Genomic DNA, 17,004 nt, shown 5'->3' on the forward strand with positions numbered 1-17,004 from the left:
CTTTTACTTTCTTTCAAATGTTGCTCGCCGCTACGATTAATTTATCCCACCGCAGTGTTTATAAGAAGAGATGACTACAGACTCGAGTATTTATCATGTGTGCTTTCCCTCAGTGCCCCCAGTTATAGGTCCCTGTTAGATTTATAGGCTATCTGATATCTGTAACATCGCAGTCCCTGAGGTCCTGCTGTTGTCTATGCTAATGATTAATCGACAAGTCAGCCATTTATGTGTGCGCGTCAAGGGTGTTTTTCCATTTGAGGCTATGAAAGGCAACTTGTGTGCTTGTGTTGAAGGGACAGCAGTTTTGCATTGCGGCGCCTTCTTAATAATTACATCCATTTATAAATGGCCCAGGTGTCCTGTCAGCCATTCAGGCCTCATCTGCAAGACAACTCATGTAAAATACACAGAAACACACAGAAAGCTCTGAGACATCTGAGACGGTGTTAGCATTGCTATGGGATGAATAATGGAGAAGGGATTTAACTCTTTAATATTATCCATTTAAATTAAATGTAATAATCCCATTAGTAAGCATCACTGTCACAATAATAAGCTTGATGAGTCCAACCTGAAATACTCAGTTCATACCTGCAATGAAACATGGAGTTTTAAAGTCCTGTTTCGTTTTGAAGTCTCTCTGAAAACTTCTAGAGGAAGAAGAATGACAATCTGGATTAACGACAACTCATTTTTTACTTGTTTTTTGGGGTTGGGTCTTTTTCTCTGCTGTAAACAAGGTAACAGAGCAAACATACAAATATGTTGGTATGACTCATGAGATTGGATTGGGACTTCAAATAAGCCCCATCATTATTACTTTAATGTTAATGCTAAAAGGTCATAAAATAAATCATTAAATCAAACCAGGCTACAATGGATTAAAAATGAAGCATGTTTGACCTTTAATTTCCTATCTGTTGTATATTTAATTACCTCTCCAACGCATGAGTGTGCGTCTGCAGCAACCATCCAGCATTGTTATTAGTGAGTAATTAGTTTTGTACCTCAGCGGGACACACATTACTGAGCAGAAGGCAAATTTTCTTCTAAGTCGTCCCGCTCCCATTCATTGAGCATGTTGCGATTCAAGGAGGGAGCCGATGATACTTGATGAATTGAACGTCTGTATCGTCTACAGGAGGTCATGAATCATGAGTGATGACTGTAAAAAAAAGCTAAAAGCAGGCTTTTCAGTCATAATCTGTTGGTGTTTACATTCACATAGGATGAACAGCATAGGTACTGAAGCCATTTTATATAGCATACACACACACACTGCTGCCAGCAATGCATTTAAAGGTGTTACATAATGAACAGTAGATTCAAAGTAATTACCGATTTGAAAACGCTCTACGTTTAAGCATCTTTATTACAGCACATGAGCACGCCTCGGCCAAGTTTCTCTATGCACATTCACCACAAGTGCAGCCATTCATTTGCAGTCATTCTGTTGTAAATTCAATCAGGCAAAAGTACAAATTTGGCTGTTAAACCCAATTCATTCTGGACGCCGATTTGTGCCCTTCACAAGCATTTGTCGTGATAGAACACGAATGCAGACGTACAATTTGCGATGACAGAATTCTTATTGAGGAAATGTCAAAAACAAAAATAAATGGAGAAAATCCCACCAATTATAAAATCAAAATGTGGCCCAGCCTCTATGAAATGTGCTGCTGATGGTCGAATTTTACCTTGATAACAGAGGTTATCTTCCTCATCTGCTCTCCCCCTAAACAAGTGTGAAGTTGTTGCCAGGCCACAGTGATGGGAAGCTTATTGGAGTCCCGGCCAGAGCTGCTTCAGTTCCACTCTAATCAGCACTTCACCAAACAGGAAATCTGGGTGGATGAAATAGCTCGAACCTCAAGCACACTGCACGACTGTCTGGGGCTCCTTTGCCTCCTCTGAATTAACTGTGAAATTGTATTGGAAAGCGAAGGCCAGTCAGGGCTACAATTTCTCAGCCTGTGCTCACAGTTCTGAGTCTTGTTTTGAGGCAGTATGGAAACACTTGGGCGACAAAAGATTTGAGAGAGCCCAAAACAAATTTGAGCGCTACTCAGTCTGCAAGTCAAGCTTTGAGAGCGCACGGGCATGGACTTGTAAGAGCGGAATTAGATTAGCGCGTGAGGGAGGACGGAACTGTGAGCCGAACGGATGATTTGAGCGTTCAAGAGGAATTTTGTAACTACATTTGAGCAAGCGATAGGAATCTCACGCTCGTAATGATCAAAGCTGCTCGCGCTCACTTTCGCCAGCCTGAATCCCCCAAACTCACACGGAGAGCAGAGCGTCACCTCTTCAGTGACACCTGGAAAAGAGAGGCTCTTCCTCTCGGACCCTTCCTTCTGGTTTCAAAATAAAAGAGACAGTGAAGTTTTTTTTTTTTTTAACCACCAGATGGAGACAAAGAGCAGTATTTGGTGTCTGTATTATAAATCTAAATGCGTTAATTAGTCTAAATGTCTAAAATTATGTTCAGCTTGTTGGCAAGTGACCTCATTTTTTAGCAATTACAGCAGTTATGGCAGTGGCCATGTTAGCGCCATGTTAGCTTCGTGCTAACTTCTATCAAAGCATGATTTTCTAAACCAAACGTAGGTTTTTCTATTTGCCTTTGCTGGTTTCACGTGTAATTTTAATGACGAAAAGAGATTTGTTCATATAAGCGAACATTTGTGAATGAGGCACATTGTCACTCCTGAGTGGAATGCAGCCATCAGTAAACCCAGTCACCCCATATCAGACTCATTGACTGCTCTGAACTGAATCCATGTGGGAATCCAAAATTGAACCAACATACCAGTATGAATAAACCTGGTGACAGTAAGGGGCTGTGCTGGATTACCAGAATTTGGCTGAACTTCAATCTACAGTGCAGATCTACATGCCCACAATAGCTGAAACTGTAAGTTAAACCACAAGGCATAAAATATGTAAATCATATATTGAAAAGCTGATTTTTTTCCTTGTGAGACAGACAGCGCCTAGCCCCTGGTGATCATCGCTGTGATGATGCTGAAGTCTCCACGGGCAGCAGTTTACTTCTCTGGTCCAACCCACAACATCGCCTGGATCGCCCGGTCAGGTGACCCCAGAACCCTGGTCTGCGGGGGCAAAACGCTGCTCAGCTCATCCAGACAGCTGCCGGATGTGAGCTTGGACTTTTCCTCTCACTTCCAAAATCCTCTGTGGCGTGCCGTCACAGTTACAGTGGCGACGTGGAGGCGGCAGATAGGGTCGGTCACAGGGGGGTGTAAACTCACATTACTCTTCACCCACAGTCATCACGCGTTTCTCTGTGCTTTCATTTTCCAACTTTCTCTTCAATTTGTCTTATTCTTTTAAATTTGTCTTTTAAATGTTTTATGATGTACTTTTATTCGATATTGTTTATTCCTTATGTAAAGCCCTTTCAACAGCCTTTGTGTGGAAATGTGCTAAATAAATAAACAAGCTCCTCTTGCGGTGCCTTTTGAAGCTGTCCCATAAATCTTTGTGACATAAATTCACGGCGTGCTGGCTATGACTCAAGGGGTTTTGAAGGCAGATTTTGTAGACTCATTGTCTCATATATTAGGCCAAAAACAAGTATTATTTCAGTATTTTTACATCATAATGTGGCCCTGAAACAGCATATTGAGACATACTTGTGTAAATGTAAATGGATAACATTTAAATACAAGAGTTTAAACAAATGATGCATATGCACAGTTTTGCATGTTTTGCCAGGGAGCGTGGGGAGTGAATACTTTAGTATCCCAGATATTCTGAAATGTAGATCTTGCGATGGAGGTGATGTGGCCTCCCGGGAGTAGTTTTGAAGTGGTTTAGAGAAAAATGCCCAATGCGACATGATCAATAAAACAGAACAAATGTTGTACATTAAGTTTTAATGTGCCTCCGCTCTTGGCTTCTGTGTAAAAATGTGCTTTATACAACAACATATACATATGTTGTTGTTCAGGAACAAAAACACCACTTTTAAACAACTCTTTCTGCTGTAGAGCAGTTTCAAAATGCAACTATGAATCAGGAAAGTGGGGCTGAGTCATCATTATGTGAAATGCCCTGTGCATATGCATTTTCTTTGTATTTGAAAAGGCTTGCGTCTGATAATGATCATCTAAATATATGACCAGTATTTATCTAATCGAGGCAGACCGAACACCCTTTCCTCGTTTAAGCTGCATGTGCATGCTGTGCTGCCGGCTGCTTTAGAGTACAGCAACTTTTTATCTTAAGCACTATTGCCAGCTGTGTATTTATGCACTGTATTTAAGCGCGCATTTAGGTATCTGGGCATTTATGCACACTGTTGAAGTCGATATAAATGATTTTACAGTGTCATTTTACAGTGTGCTGTAGCTCAAATTAAAGAGAAAATGAAATTAGCTTTATTGAGCGTTTTTTTTAGTCACTGAGACACACACTGACAACGCTGGCTGGAGATGAAACACTAAATCTAAATTTCACGTTTTGAAAGGCTCTGATTGCTCCAATACTCCAGGCTTTATACTTTTTGTTATTTGTTACTTATTATGTCCAAAAGGGATCCCTCTTCTTTCTGATTGGCCCCATTGCCACAAAACACAAAAGACAAAAAGACATTCACTTTCATGGGATATGAAAGTTGCAAGTAAGTGTTATCGGTGAGTCCGATTTTTATTGTCATAATGAATAATAATACAGTATATCTTGCTTCTCTCTTACTGTAGAGTAGGCTACAATCCTCCTATTGCATGCTGATCAGCACTCTTGGCATAATGAGCCTCATTTGTATCATTAATATTCCTGGCTATGATTACCAGTGCAATTTTGGTACTTTCCGCCTGCTTAGACCAGCACTCAGTGCGAGTGCAAATGCAACAAGCAATTTTGTTGGCCGGGTTAGATAGGGACCTGCAGAATCACAACGAATGAATGTACGATGACGAAATATGATTTTCTATACAGTTGAGGGTCTGTATTGATTTAAATAAATAAATCAGTCATCCACTACTCAGTTGGATGTATAAGGTGATTACCTTGCGTCTGTCGTTGTTTCAAATCAGCAGGAATGATGTTTGTTCCATCTGCAGTCTCTAATTTTGAGATGTGCTTTGTAAGCGCAGGTCAAACAGCTACTGTGCCTCCACTTATATACAACATTCAAATACAGGAAATATACAGGATGTTTTTCCTTTGAGCAGAAGTCACAAACTCACGTAAAGCCAGACATTTCTCACATTAATTGCAATGAAGGTAGAATTGTGTGCAAATTTATCCAAATTTGTCTAACGAAATACAGCCTGTTAAATCATGTGAAACAAGCAAATCAAAACAAAAACATTTCTTTGCAGCACATGTTACTTGTTAATTTAATCTAATTGTAGGCAAAGGGCTCAGACTGTCACTGTCCAGAGCGCCGCTTCCGGAGCTGTCACGGCCATTATTCGCACTGGCAGGCTGGAATCCTGCTGGCAGGGACTGATGCTGTGTTTTCAGCACTTGGGTCCCGTTCAGCAACATTACTGATATTATTGTCGTTTAAAATATATTTGAAATTCCTGTCAGTGGCTGAGGTTGTGCACAGTGCCTGTTAAAAAGTGAGTTTGGCTTCAAAATGGGCATCATCTGCCCTTCAAAGCATACTGGAGGTGCCGTAGATTAAGATTTGGGGCACTGCATCTTTGTGCCTCTGTCGGCAGCACCCCCCCCCCACCACCTTCAGCCTGGCTCATTAGCAACTGTCTGCCACTTTTAAAGGGGATGAGGGGAGCTGCTGTGATTGCTCATTAGTGATTTTGGGGAATTATGCCATGCTGTATATTGCTAAGTCAAACACTCAACCTTGCTGAAATTACTTTTCTAAGGTGGCTTTAGTTTTTATGTAAGTTTTTTTTTTTTTTTTCTCACACACCTACAGGGTCTCAGCTCAGTCTTTGCATGAGGCTTCCAAATCACTAGCCCCAAATGACACTAAGAACACACCATTTCACTAGGTTTAAGTCAAAAGAAGCTTGATTTCGAGTGCAAAAATGTGCATACCCTCCCACACGCAGGTGAGGTACATTAAACACTCTATTGCATATAGGTGAGAATAGGAATGCATTTATCAGTGCAGTATTAGCCCTGTTGGTGACCTGCATAATCATATTGTGTTATCCTGAACACAATAAGGGGTTGATAAAACATTAATATTTTTTTGTTACTGCAGGATGTCCACCGCACGCTGCAGCAAGTTAAATAACCTTCATGAATAAGGGATGCTGTGTCTGAGGTTAACAAATGGAAGTGAGAGAAATAAATCGGCCTACACCTCTTTGTCAGTAAGGGGTTGAAAGGTGAGATCATTGCAGGCCACATAAAAAAAATAAATAAAAAAAAAGATTTGCACTCAGTTTTGAACAGCAGTTTTCTATTAGTGGAGCGCTGGCTTCAGCTACAAACTGCTAAACAGACATTTTTTATCTTGTTTGATCAAACAATTCGCTAAAAAAATTCAAAGAACTCAAAGAATCTTTATTGATTTCCCCAAATAAAGTCACAATAAGGACTGTCGCTGTGTAGCTTACTGTTGTGAAGAAATGAGTGGGTGGAAGTTTTCCCTCATAGATGAGGGATATTGGAATTAGCGGTGTGTGCATGTGTGTGTGCGTGCTATGAACTACTATCTGCCAGCGTGTGGCGTGTTCAAATGGCAATGTGATGCTAGAATTTGTCAGCTCTTTCTCTTTTAGAAACAAATCAATGCTGAACTTAATTTTCCCATGACTGATGTGACTCATCCTACGTAGCCTCTCTGGCAGGCTATTTCTGAGCAGGCTATCAGAAATGAATGACCTGTGTTTTTCCTTCCAAGCACTTCAGGCATTTTTAAATTTGCAAGCAAAGAGCCCAGACAACCTGACTCACATTATCAGCCCAGGCTACAGCCAGGTAGTAGGAAATGATGAATGAAAACACCTGGAATAGACAGTAAATATTACTTGATATGTTACATAGCAGCTTCATTTACATACAGTGTCAATGCATAAACGGGCCTGTATGGAATTCTGAAACTTTTCATGCACAGCTGCATTGTAATGACAGCACAGACCACTGATTTGACCTCAGGTCAGCCATTTCCACACTAATTTTCTGTCACGACAGTTTCACTCTCAAGCCATCATAGCGGCAATATTCGCGTTAGTTTAAATGTCCTCTACAACTACACATGTTTTCACTTATTCTGGCTGATTAGACTCCTGCTGAAGTTCGAGCTTAGCAGAGAAATGCAGGGAATCTCACGAGGTCACCTGACTAATGATAAAGGTCTAATTTGTACCACGCTAGCGGGAACAACAAAGCTAACAGGAGAGACAGAGAGATATTCATTCTGTCCAGGAACGTCCTGACACTGAAACAGCATGAAATGACCTGTGTGGATGCACACAGGTCATTGTGACCTGTGTTCATGGCCAGATCTGCCTCTGAGAGTATAGCACTAGTCATTTGTTAAACCAATAATGTGTTGAAGGGAAAGTTATTGCTGGCAATGGTTTTCCACTGAAGGAAGAGATATGTTTTAGTAGCATGTTGGAAACAAAGTGCAGCTTGCAACAACTTTTCTGTAACATAAAATATTCATAACTAAATTAAAAACTATTCATTTTAAAGCTAGGAACGTCCTTTGGTGCTATGTATTATGAGCTTAGGACTGAAAAACTCTGCTTTATCAGGACTGTGTGGTTTTGTCTGATTTGACTGACAACAGCACAGCAAAGAAGGAAAACAACATCCCAACTGCCATGCTAAATAATGAAGAGTGTGTGTTCGTATGTGATATTACATCTTTCCAGCTGAACTCCACTCTCTTCAAACCAGCAAGAAAAGCACACAGCGAAGAAACAAAAACAAAGCAAACACACATCCCATCATTCATAGTAAGACGCTAATTGAGAAAATAGCTTTTTAATGGCCTTTAAAGAAGTTTAATCAGTGGGTACTGTATTGCATCGGGTACGGGGTAGCCAGTGAACATTCTGCAGATACAGAATCAACATTTTTTTCTTTCCTTTTTTTTTAAATGTAATTACTGCTGCAGATCATTAGCAGTCCATATAAACTTACTTCCTCAGAGAAAAAGCCTTTAAAACAAAAGACTTATTACTTACAATAACAAAATATTCTCATTGCTGAGACCTTGATACTACCTGTGTGTGTTTTTTTTTTTTTTTTTTTTAATGGGATACTTGCATTGATGTTGCTCAAGTGTTGCTCATACTGGAATGTAAAGCACATACATTTTTTGGAAACTACATAGTATCACTCAGGAGAGTGGTGCAAACAGGAAACGCTATTCCCAAATTTGGCATGCAAAGTTTTCAGTATTAGATGAGTCAGCCATACACCCAGACTATATATTCAGAATTTATGAGAAATTCTGCATGAATTACTGAATGAAGCAGAACTGAATCATAGTCTAGTGCAGGACTGGCAGGACTTACAGCTTACAGCCTGCTCCGTGTGGTTCACTGTGTGGGTCTGACTGGTAAGAAAGAGAACAAACACATATCAGCTGCATCTGGAGAGGACCTCGTGATTAAAAAAGAGAGAAGTCAAGATGTTGCTTTTTATTTGATAAACCGTATTGAGTTGTTTATCCATGTTTGAGGAGTAAAAACACAATTCTCCCAAAAATTACAGGAAATCATATCATGCTTCACCATGCGCCGTGACAAAGTATACATTTAATGCAATTATTATTCAAGCACAGCATTAAAATAACACACGGTCAACAGAACAGCCAGATACACAGAAAATAATCAGACCTGCGTTAGTGGGTGTTGTAATTGCTTTTGAGAGGAGTGGTAGAACCGACAGTGCCCATAGGCAGCAGTGCTACTGCAGCTGTGTATCTTTGCAATGCTCAGATGACCTTGGAATGCAATTCAATCTGCAATTCAATCTTTTCCTCTGGTTTTTGAGCTTCAATTAGACTTAAGGCACAAAGGCACAAAGTAAATGTGACTGGCTGGAGAAAGAAAGAGAAGAACCCAATCTAAAGTCCCCGTGCTCCACGCACGCGTGCCATGTTTTCTCTCCCTCGGTTTTGGGCTCTCATCACTCAGTCTGAACTCGGCCAGCAATTGCATTAACAGATATATGTTTCCCAGCGCGTAAGTGATGTGTGAGGACCTGCATTGTGAGGGACAGCTTCAACTCACAGCTCACTTGCTCTCGTAATGCAGTGTTTGCCGTGAAAAATAAAGAGTCATCTGGGCTGCGTTCGCTCGAGTCAAAGAAGATTATTTCTCTGAGCTCCACGCCAGGTAACTTAATGAGATGCATAGACCGCAGAGAAGACCTCAGCATATGCCTGAGTGTCTCTTCTGTTTAGGCAGGCAATATTTTCCAAATGGGGGGAAGTTTCAACTTCAGTTGCGCGCTTATTTTCAGGAACAATTAAGGAATGCTAGTATGAAAAATAATCACAAAGTGTTTCTGTAATGGATTGTGCACATTATACCTGATATTGATCGCCCAGTAATGTGCAGAATAGGAAATGGCTTCATTAAGAGCAAGGAAACTTAGCAGCCCTTTCAAAATAATACAAGCGAGTGAACTCCAGCTGATGGAGCATACATCATTTTTTAGATTTGCACACTGTGAAATTTGGCCAGCATTTTTAATTCGTCTCTCATCATGTTGACTGCTGACTGGAGGGGAAACAGAAATGTCAAGACGTCAAGGTTGATTTCGACCAATAGAAATTGGCTGGGGGTGGAGCAACGGCACGAAACTTAGCAGAAATAGAACAGGGGCGAGCGTTTCTTACAAACATACGGCACACTGCTGAGCCTGTTTGCAGACACAAGGAGCAGGTTGGGACATCTTCATCAGGAAAACCTGAAACAATCTGAGGTTCGCTCGTTCACATCGCTTCTACCTAGGAACCGGTGTCACACTGGATTTCCACAGCTAGCTAGATTCCAGCTCACTATCAAATGATGCTCGTTAATCACAACCACAAGGTGATACATGTATAATGCAGTTTAATATAGTTCTCTCTCTCCAATAAATATCACCTGTATGAAGACTGTGATGTTTACTTTTAAACTGTCCTCCAGAGCAGGATCTGAGGAGGAAAAACGAAATGGCATCAAATCACCAGTGAGCTGAATCACTGACTCTCACATCAAACATTATACATGTACAATAAATGCAACAATGGCAGCATCGTTAGGATATTGCTATTACACTGGGATGGTGTTGATTTAGCCTTCACATAATCCACATTCCATACTTTAAGCGAAGAATGGATTTTACACTTACAGGGCGCATTAAAGACATGTTTTTCAGTCGTCCTTGTTGTGCACATCTGAAGACATGTTTCTGTACTAATCAATATAATGCAAGCATAATTATAGTGAGTGCAGTTCAGTGACCCAGTGCAGGCTGTATCACATGCCATCACTGTGACTAAATGCATCCTGTCATACAAATAAAATTGAGTTGACTGTGTAGGAAGGGCTGACATGCTGCTTTAGCTACGCGTCCTATTCAGACGTCCAGTCCAGTTTGTTAAACCCACTGATTGAAATGTACAAGTGACTGGATTGGTTTCGTATGTCTAGCGTGACTGCTTTCATTTCACACCCTCATACCTGTGAGAGGGAACCCAAACATCCCCAGCTCCTCAGGGTGACTATAAACTCACCAGAGAGAAGGCAGTCGTTCTGTTGACGTGGATGTAAGGAAAAAAAATACTCTGCGGGTGTAAAGAGCATGATTACTTGTTTGATGGAAACTGGGTGAGTTCAATGAAAGTAAATAGTTAAATCAAAAATGGGGCAGCGTTTCTTTCTCATTTACTGACAGGAGTGCTGCTCAGAAGGATTGCCCTCAGTGCTCCCACTAATTGGCAGAAGCTTCATTACAGCTGTCTATGGCCCTAAATCAGTATTGTTGCAATGTCGCTCCCAGCCACCAGTGGCAACACTAAATGTAATGTTAATCAGCAGCACTATGTGGCATACATAACATTTATTCAGCATAAAAGCCCTATTCCTTGGCTTATATGGAGAGTTAATTAGATTTATAGGGCTCAGCATTTAGCCCGACCGGACTGTTATGTGTCAAAGACCGAGGAGGACGTTAACTGTCCGCAGCTGTTTGTTGTTCTCCACTGTTGATGTTGCAATGTGGGATGTTTAATTAAAATCTCTTCATGAACGCTGTCGAAGCACATTCAGCTGAAAACCATCATTCACGTTATAATGGAGCGTTTGCCCTTAATTTCTTTAATATGGAAGCATCTGCTTTGATTTTCTTTTGTAGCAGGGCATTTCTCTTTAATTATGTCTTTAAATAAAAATAGAAACAGCAACATATGATCTTAAAAAGGGCTTTCAGTCTGTGAGCGTTAAAGGAAAGGCACGAGCTGCTGTTACTAACCTGAATGAAACTGGACCCTGACATACAGCAAAGTGTGTCCTGGCTCCACTGAAACCCACAGGGATAAACATTAAGTTTCACGAAAACACCATGGAGACCTTATTTATTTACTGACAACAGAATTCCCAAAATTTTAAAAGTCCCCTAAAATACATATATTTTTTGTTTGTTTTTTATGGAAATTCCTCATATCAGGAAATCGTACTTTGCAATGGGAAAGTGAAAAATATGGTCCAAATGAATTATTAAACAGAAAATACTAATCACACAGAGACAGGAGGGAAGTCAGCGCTGTTTCTCATTCTGCTTTAAGAAAACTTATCAGCAATAATAATACATTTTGAGGCTGATGATAAATCTGCATATTTGCATTTTCTTCTGCTATTTATGGAAAACAACAGTTGTAATTTGAGTTGTGTTAAATTATTTGGTTGTAATGCCGCTGAACAGAGAAAAAAACATCGGACTGCATGGAGGAGGTTTAATGTGGGACAGTGTCACAGCTTGTCTCTGGGGCGCTGGTGAGAGGACAGCGCTGCACGAATGTACAGTACAGTGTGCATCTGGGCCCAGTCAGGAGTCCTCTTCACCATCCCCCTGAATGATGAAGATTAAGATGAGCGGGAAATGAACCTCATCTCTCACTGTGATTAATGTCCACCAAGTGTAATTAAAGACTTTTAGTTAATTCCCCTGTCTCTGCTCCTCGGTAACCATTTTTAATCATTTCCTGCGGTTGGCTCTCTGTAATTGGATGTCTTCATGGGCTGCAGCAGCTGGAATTACATGCATAGTTGTGTAAGAGGTTGTATTTTAAAGTCTGCTTAAATTCACATTTTGGAATTCGACTGGCTTCACTGGAAACCAATAAAACCTCCAGTACTGATATTTTTGCAGCTCCCTTACGGTTGTATTTCAAACTGATGATCATATTTCTTATGGAAATGCCATTTCATGTATCATTTTTTTGTTAAAATGAACACAAATGGCACATAATTTGAGCACATAATATAATTCAAATGGTTGAGAGTCATGAGAATACAGTTACTCTGACTGGCGATGATTACATGGGAGCCTGTGCCTAAAATTTTTTGGCCATGCTAGCCTCTGATCACCTGACCTCTTCTCTGGTGCCACCAGCAGGCTGTGGTTTTCCAGTAGAATTTTATATTATTATATAACATTTATATAATTTTATTAATATTAGATTGATCGTCATGGGATTTGGTGCACACATTCATATTCTCACATCTAGCGCCACCATCTGGTCAACATCTTAATATGTCCAATACTTTGCTTTATGACCAAATATTTGCAAAACTAATGAGGTCAGCTGTGTGCTGTGTGTTGAGTGCTAGTGCACAAATGTTAGCATGCTAACACGCTAAACTAAGGTGGTGAACATGAACGTCCTGTCAGAATTTGTGAACTTTCGGGACTCTCTACTCGCTTGAAGTAACACCATACGCATGCTGTTTCCACAAAAGGACTATGAGCAACTGGTATTTAATAAGCCTTGTCCTTTAGATCTAATCCTAGTGGCTGTGTTTTAAAAAATAAAATAAAATTGAAATGTCTTTTTTTCTACCAAGACCAGTGCACGGTGCAATCAATGCACGCTACACATACCGGAAGTGAAGTACAGATTATTAATGAACACAAGGAGCAATAGAAAAAAAAGCGAGCCATTTATTTTCAGTGAGGACGTGTTAGCATGAAGACTGCTGTCTCATGTCCACACTTGGATGACCTTTTTGCTGATCATCTGTCAACGGCCAATGATGTGGAGTGGAAGTGCAATAGTGTTGATGTAGTCTGACACCCATTACTGTAATGATATTATCTGTGGTCCAAATTTGCCACAGGAGGGTTCATTTGAAGCAGGTGCCAGTGGTTTAAATGCAGCGTACAACATATAATCCACTTATGCTGCTAACAATAGCATGGCTGTGCCCTGCATGTGAGGTCCGCTTAATGTAACATCAGCACAACAAAGAGCAACACATTTTTTTTACTTACATCTTCTTGCATCTTGGTCATTTCCTGCTCTTACACCCCAGGGCGCTCCACTCTGCACGGTTTACTGCCAACATAGATCTTTGTTCGTGCTTTTTGTCAGTGAAGATCTTTAAACCGCCTCGACCGTGCAAGGTACAGTATAACATTAATTCTGCCACGGCAACCGCACGTAAACATCATTTACAACATCAAGTCAGATATGGATTGTTTTACAGCACAGCAAAAGAACAGCTTAGTGCCAGTATTGACAGCCAGTCAGCTTTTCGAGCTGTGTCTTTTCAGCCAGCGTTGTCTGAGCGCATTTTGTTTGCCATCAGCTGTTATCAAGGGCTCTTATTGCCTCTCATTCCTCCTGCTCTTCAAAACAAACATGTCTGGGGGAGATAGGCGACAACATTCCGTTCGCTAGCACTTAAAGAAAGTTTATTTGTGCCCTGCATGTTTTTGTTTTAATACCTGTCATTGTTGAATATCAGTCAATGACAAAGCTTTCACTCCCGGTGCATACAGAGTATCCTATAGATTTTCATTTTCTCTTCTATGCTGGACTATACCTGCACAGGCTTCGCCTCAACTCCTCCCATTGTTAATATGAATTTAATATTTTATGATTGAAACTTCATCGCCCTGCAGCTCTCTCATTATGGGAGGACTGTTCCTGAACCATGGTGAGAAGCAGACCAATCAACATTGGCTACCTTTTCTCCAACTGGGCAAATTACCACATGAAAAGTATTCGGCCCAACTTAATTACATTCAGCTCACAGCTGTAAGGCTATTTCTGAGACATTCATGAAAGTAATGGCCAGGAGGTCTTTCTTCTCTCTTAGACTTCAACTGCATTATTGTACAGGGTCTTTAAATGGACTCTTTGTTTGCTATTGAATCATTTAATTGAAATATTAGTGTATTCTGAATGCAGCTGCCTACAGTCTCTGTCTGACTATAGTCCTTGGTATTTCCACAAATCAAGCCCTTTTATTTATTTAAATTCCTTTCTTTTCATTTTCTCTCAGAAAATCAAGATTGTATGCAATTATATGTTTCCCCCAGTTCACCCTCTTAGAAATCTGTTGTAATGACAAATACATTTGCATCAAATCTCGGCAGAAACGTGTTTATCACAGGCACAAACCGTCGTATCTCTCGGCCTCTTAGCGTTTTCTGCAGGATGACTAATTCCCCAGTTTATTTCACCTGTCAAACCACTGGCATTGCCATTACGTTGGATTAGCTTCACTCAACTTTCTGTTGTTGTCTGACAAAAAAGTAAATCTTGCGTAAGCTGTGCATGCAGGTCTCAGAGACAGTTGGCTAATTAAAGTGAAATGGGGCAGATAATAGCTTTTAAAAACATTTCAGCCATTTAATGAGCTTATTATTTACTATGAAAAGGAACGTGTCACCGCCACCCCACCTCCTCCGCCACCAGCGAGAACTGCCACCCACTCTAATTCCATCCTGCTGTGCCGAGACTTGGCATCCATAAATTTCAATGGCTAAAGAAATATTATCACAACTAATGAAATAATGCTTAGCCCACTCTAACACTCCAAGGTTCCCTCCGGGCAAATTGTCTCAAGTCATTCTAGGAAGATGGTAATTAAAAGACAAACTACAGCTGGAATGGAATTATCATTTGCAGAGCTGAGGTCCTTCACAGAATGCAAATTTAATTAAAAAAAAAGTAAGTTATTACCGTTTTATGATGTGTCAGGCTTTTCACATGGCATTGATGTTTTTTTTTTTTTTCCATTAGGAGTTTGAAATGATGTACCAGTGTCAGAGTTAAAAACGGGGTCAGTCATGCATTGACTTATTGGTTCTAAAGGCTCTCTGTAGCCCTTCAGTGCTGAAGCAATCCTCATTTACATTCAAGGACTGAGCGGATGTCAATGATGTTGATTTAATGAATTATGTCCGTGCACTGCATCAGTATAACAATAAATTAACTCCTTTCTTTTCTCCTCCTCTTGGGCAGTGATTTGTTTTCATCGCTGCGCGTCAGGTAATCTCACTCATTTTCTGTTTGTGAGCCGACCTGATCTCTGAATCAGGTGACAGCATAAAGTAGCACAGGGACAGACAATGAAAAAATATTCTGCTGCAGCTGTGACGGCCCGGACCCTTAAAGCTTCCTTTTCCAGTGTCTTAAGTTGAGCAGTTTACAGATAACTGGAGGAGGATGTCGTATGTCCTCTCTAATGAGTAGGTTCAGGTCATTCTGGATGCAGCTAGCTTAAACCTCAGAGAATGGGGCTGCTCGGAGATGTTTTAGGTGATTTATGAACTGAAAAGTGCCAATTAGCACAGGACAAACCAGCAACATTATAGACGGCGGGAGCAGAGGTTGCAACAGTGAACTTGACTGTTGATGGCTCCATCGATCAAGACGGGATTTCAGTCTCAGAATGAATTATGCCGTCACTATGTTTGCCACCAGAGCGTAGGAGAACTGGGTCAACCGGATGACTGAGTGTGTGTGGCACTGGGCCTCTTCAGAGATGGCTTTTGAAGCTTTTTGATAGGTCGAAGCCGATCACTGTCATTGCTGTGTACCATCTCGGTTTTGATCTCTGACTTCAGAATGACAGGAGAGCCAGAGAATCAAAGATAATGCGCAATCAATCCGTTCCCCTGACAGCTGGAAGAAAGCTGTAGATGAGCAGAAACAAAGGGCTGTACACAGGATTTATATAAGCTGGTTCATCTGTGCTGTGTTGCCTGAAAAAAAAATAAAATATATGTCTTCAAGAGTGCCAGGCGACAGAGCCTGACCTTGTCACATTGAGAGCAAGCCAGAAAGCCAGTTGGAGGTGTCACCCACCGACAGCCTTAACACAGATTAAAATTTCCCACTTTTTTTTCTTCTAACACCCACCCTTTACCAACCGCCTTTCGGATCCCTTCCAACCCCCAAACACCCACTCCTCCTCATTTAAATGTATCATCTGGCGCTTATTTCATATTTTCTCCTGTTTTCACTGACACATACAAAAAATAATGTCTGCTTTGGAGCAATTAATGCTGGCATGTTGTTCCCCTTCTTTGCTATGCACATTGTGTATGAATACCTAAAGGTCAGTGGAGGCATTTATGGGACTGTTCCTCCATTACTCATTCTAAGTGTGTAGTTTGACACTTGTGTCCCTTGTTGCCCCCCCTGGGACTCATTTTTCTCTCCAAAGAGATGCATGGATGCAAACCTGAAGCAGGGCAGGACTTTTACTGCAATCCAAGTGCTTCCATTATAAGAAGGCAGCGGTGTTTGCTTGTGTGTGCATTGATGCAATTCGTCATGAAGAGTCGCTCCTTGTGAGGGCGGGTGGCAGGTGGTGTTGATCAAGTTGGCGGCTAAGATCTGGGTGTGTGCTTCTCTATCTGGCTCACAGGCGGGTGGCCACTGACACTTACATTATGCGACAGATACAGAGCGGGCACTCGAATCAGGGGAAATGCAAGAGCCAGTTAATGAAAGGATAGGTCTATTTATTTTTATTTTCAACAAATCACACAAAAAGACCATAACCAACAATGTGTTTGTCTGTCTCTAAC

This window comes from Chelmon rostratus, chromosome 4 (genome assembly GCF_017976325.1).
Source record: "Chelmon rostratus isolate fCheRos1 chromosome 4, fCheRos1.pri, whole genome shotgun sequence".
Taxonomy (NCBI): domain Eukaryota; kingdom Metazoa; phylum Chordata; class Actinopteri; order Chaetodontiformes; family Chaetodontidae; genus Chelmon; species Chelmon rostratus.